The sequence below is a fragment of the Arachis duranensis genome, chromosome 5, assembly GCF_000817695.3.
Source record: "Arachis duranensis cultivar V14167 chromosome 5, aradu.V14167.gnm2.J7QH, whole genome shotgun sequence".
Taxonomy (NCBI): Eukaryota; Viridiplantae; Streptophyta; class Magnoliopsida; order Fabales; family Fabaceae; genus Arachis; species Arachis duranensis.
In genome coordinates this window covers 86,847,537-86,852,467 of record NC_029776.3, presented here as the reverse complement: position 1 = coordinate 86,852,467, position 4,931 = coordinate 86,847,537, and positions in this window count along the sequence as shown.

Here is a 4,931-nt window from a genome sequence, read left to right as displayed (position 1 = left end):
ACGTGGAGCTTGTTAACAACGTAAGAGATATATTCGAAATTTCGAAGTAATATAGAGGGAGAATATTCCCTAAGTTAACATTCTATAGAGTGTGTATATACAATCAATAATATTTAAGAGAATAAAAAAATTAATTCAAATAATATTCATTAATTATTATTGATCCGCACTCTCAATATCGGAACACGTTATATATCGAAAATACCACGTTTAATAATCAAAGCACGGAATAATAGATTGGACTTTCAAATGATCATCCTCAAGATAAGAACATGTCATTAAAGTCGGATACAGGGTCGAGAATTTCGAGGCCATTAACATATCCTCTCCCCTTAAATACAACTACACAGATAGCTCAAGGGCATCGGGCACTCACTCTACATAACAAAACTCGTTCTCGATTCTTTCAAACAGAAAGTTAGCTCTTTTATTCTAGTTGTTCCTAGTTTATCTCTTGGACAAAAACTGACTTAAGTTTCGGAGTCCTCTTGCAGGTATCTCCCCCTACTCGGACGAGGCTTGCTCTCGGAGCACGGCGCTAGGTGATGAGGACTAAGCAAGGATTCTTGCGGCGGGCTCTGACTAATACCTCAGCCCTATTACCAGGCAGGAACATTTGGCGCCCACCGTGGGGTCCGAGAAGTTTACTCCCGCACTCCACAAAGTCCCTAGTTTTTATTTATTTTATTTGTTCTTGTACCACACACCTTTCTCTTTGCAGGAAAGCAAAAAATGACTGATCATTCCAAGACTCAGCAGCACTCTCAGACCAACGCTGACTTCATGGCCGCCAACTCCGCCCTACAGGCAGAGAACCAACGGATGGCCGAGCTCATGGCAGCACTGCAAAACAATGGAGATCAAAAAGTCGATAGCAAGAAGACAAATGCTGACCAATACGAAGAACACCATTCCGAATCCATCGTGAAGACAGGGGAGACAAACCCAAAAGGTGTAAGGCGGCGGACCAACCCGTTATCTAAAGAAATAATGAGTTTCAAAATGCCGCAGAACTTCACACTTCCCATGACATTGACACCATACAAAGGGATCGGGGATCCCAAAGTCCACGTCAAAAAATTCGAATCCATGATGTTCCTTAATAGCGACTCTGACCCCATTTTATGTCGGTCCTTTCCGACCTTTTTGGATGGAGCCGCACTACTAAGGTTTTCTAACTTACCTGCAGGGTCCATAAACAGTTTCGATGAGTTTGCCAAGATGTTTATCAACCACTTCGCAGCATCCAAGATATATGTGAGGGATTCGAATTACCTCAGCACAATCAAACAGGGGCAGCACGAGAGCTTAAAGGATTACATGACGCGCTTTACGACAGCAGCCATGGAGATACCCGACCTTAATCCGAAAGTACAATTACACGCCATCAAGAGTGGCCTCCGACCTAGAAAATTCCAGGAAGCCATCGCCGTGGCGAAACCGAAGACGCTGGAAGAATTCTGAGAAAAGGCCATCGGGAAAATCAAGATAGAGGAGTTGTGCGAGACACGAAGGAACAAAAGACCACCGGCTAGAAGAGAAGAGGATAGATGATGAGCGGATAATTTATACACTTTTTGGCATTGTTTTTAGGTAGTTTTTAGTAGGATCTAGCTACTTTTTGGGATGTTTTTATTAGTTTTTATGCAAAATTTACATTTCTAGACTTTACTATGAGTTTGTGTGTTTTTCTGTGATTTTAGATATTTTTCTGGTTGAAATTGAGGGACCTGAGCAAAAATCTGATTTAGAGGCTGACAAAGGATTGCAGATACTGTTGGATTCTGACCTCTCTGCACTCAAAGTAGATTTTCAGGAGCTACAGAATTCCAAATGGCGCGCTCTTAATTGCGTTGGAAAGTAGACATCCAGGGCTTTTCAGCAATATATAATAATCCAGACTTTGCACGAGTTTTGATGATGTAAAATAGCGTCAAAACGCCAATTCTCTGCCCTATTCTGAAGTCAAAACGCCAGAACTGGCATAAAAGTTGGAGTTAAACGCCAGAAACACGTTATAAACCAGAGTTAAACTCCAAAAGAAGTCTCTACACGTGTAAAGCTCAATGCTCCGCCCAAGCACACACCAAGTGGGCCCAAAAGTGGATTTCTGCATCATTTACCTATTTCTGTAAACCCTAGTAGCCAGTTTCATTATAAATAGGACCTTTTACTATTGTATTTTCATTTTTGGAGCTTGACATCTTTGGAACGTTTTCCTTAGACATTGGGGGCTGGCCTCATGACCATGCCTACCTTCATCACTTATGTATTTTCAACGGTGGAGTTTCTACACACCATAGATTAAGGTGTGGAGCTCTGCTGTTCCTCGAGTATTAATGTAATTACTACTATTTTCTATTCGATTCAAGCTTATTCTTGTTCTAAGATATTCACTCGCACTTCAACCTGATGAATGTGATGATCCGTGACACTCATCATCATTCTCACCTATGAACGCGTGATTGACAACCACCTCCGTTCTACTTAAGATTGAGCGTGTATCTCTTAGCCTCCATTCCGAAAGATTGGAGTCTTTGTGGTATAAGATAGAATCTATTGGCGGCCATTCCTGAGAACCGGAAAGTCTAAACCTTGTCTGTGGTATTCCGAGTAGGATCTGGAAAGGCATGACTGTGACGATCTTCAAACTCGCGAGTGTTGGGCATAGTGACAGACGCAAAAGGATAGTAAATCCTATTCCAACATGATCGAGAACTGACAGATGATTAGCCGTGCGGTGACAGCACATTTTGGACCATTTTCACTGAGAGGACGGGAAGTAGCCATTGACAACGGTGATGCCCTACATACAGCTTGCCATAGAAAGGCGTATGAAGGATTGGATGAAGACAATAGAAAAGCAGAGATTCAAGAGGGATGAAGCATCTCCATACGCTTATCTGAAATTCCCACCAATGATTTACATAAGTATCTCTATCTTTATTTTCTGTTTATTTATCTTTTTAATTATTAAAACTCCATAACCATTTTAATCCGCCTGACTGAGATTTACAAGGTGACCATAGCTTGCTTCAAGCCGACAATCTCCGTGGGATCGACCCTTACTCACGTAAGGTTTATTACTTGGACGACCCAGTGCACTTGCTGGTTAGTTGTGCGGAGTTGTGAAGAAAGTGCTGAGATTATGAACGCGCATACCAAGTTGAGCGCCATTGTTAGAGATCACAATTTCGTGCACCAAGTTTTTGGCGCCGTTGTCGGGGATTGTTCGAGTTTGGACAACTGACTGTTCATCTTGTTGCTCAGATTAGGTAATTTTCTTTTATTTTATTTTCAAAAAGTTTTCAAAAAAAAATCTTTCAAAAAATTTTCTTCTTTTTTCGTTTTTCCAAAAATAATTTTCGAAAAAACCAAAAAAATTTATAAAATCATAAAAACACAAAAATATTCTGTGGTTCTTGTTTGAATCTAGGGCCAAATTTTAAGTTTGGTGTCAATTGCATGATTTTAATTGTCTTGCAATTTTCGAAACACATGCATTGTGTTCTTGATGATCTTCAAGTCGTTCTTGATGAATTGCCTTGTTTGATCTTCATGATTTATTGATTTGCACTGTATGATGTTCTACATATGCATTTTTGCATTCATATGTCCCAAACATGAGAAAGTTCTAAGTTTGGTGTCCTCCATGTTTTCTTTCATTAAGAAAACTGAGTTCTTGATGTTCATCTTGATCTTTAAGATTGTTCTTGGTGTTTATCTTGACGATCATAATGTTCTTGCATATATCTTGTGTTTTGATCCAAGAATTATATGTTTCGACTCATTTTGTTGTTTTTCAAAATTGAAAACATATCTTCTTGAATAAAGGATTTAGCAAAATGAAAATCCAAGAACATAAAGCAGAGGAATTACAGAGAAGAAGGAAAACTGGCGTTTAAATGCCAGCCAGGGTACCTGGCTGGGCGTTTAAACGCCCAAACCATGCAGCAATTGGGCGTTAAACGTCCAAAACATGCAGCTCCTGGGCGTTTAACGCCAGAATGACAAAAGGAGAGGAATTTTGTTTTCAAATAAAATCTTTTTCAAATCTTCATAATTTTTCAAAATCAAATCTTTTTCAAATCAAATATTTTCAATCATATCTTTCTTTAAAATCATATCTTTTCAAACATATCTTTTTCAAATCATATCTTCTTTTTAAAAAATCCTTGATTTCAAAATCTTGCTCTAACTTCTTATCTTTTTCAAATTTATTTCTTATCTTTTTCAAAACCACAACCAATTATTCAAAAATTTATTTTAAATTTTATTCTTTTTTATTTTAAAAAATTTTCCCCCCTCTCTTATCTTTTTCTATTTAAACACTAACATTCCTCCTCCACTGTCAATTCGAACTCCAAATCTCTTTGTGTTCGAAATTTTACCTACCTCCTTCTTCTATTCTTGTTTTCCTCTGACACCTCAAGGAATCTTTATACTGTAACATAGAGGATTCCATATTTTCTTTGTTTTCTTCTCTTTCATATGAATAGGAACAAAGATAAAGGCATACTTGTTGAAGCTGATCTTGAACCTGAAAGGACTCTGAAGAGGAAGCTAAGAGTAGCTAAAGCACAAAACTCTGAAGAGGACCTCACTGAAATTTTCAAAAAGGAAGCAGCAAAAGAAACAGTTATGTCCGAACCAAACAACAACGCAAGGAAGATGCTTGGTTATTTTACTACACCAACTTCCAACTTCTATGGAAGAAACATCTCAATCCCTGCCATAGGAGCAAACAATTTTGAGCTAAAGCCTCAATTAGTTTCTCTATTGCAACAGAACTGCAAATTTCATGGGCTTCCATCAGAAGACCCTTATCAATTTTTAACTGAGTTCTTGCAGATCTGTGATACTGTTAAGACCAATGGAGTTGATCCTGAAGTCTACAAGCTTATGCTTTTCCCTTTTGCTGTAAGGGACAA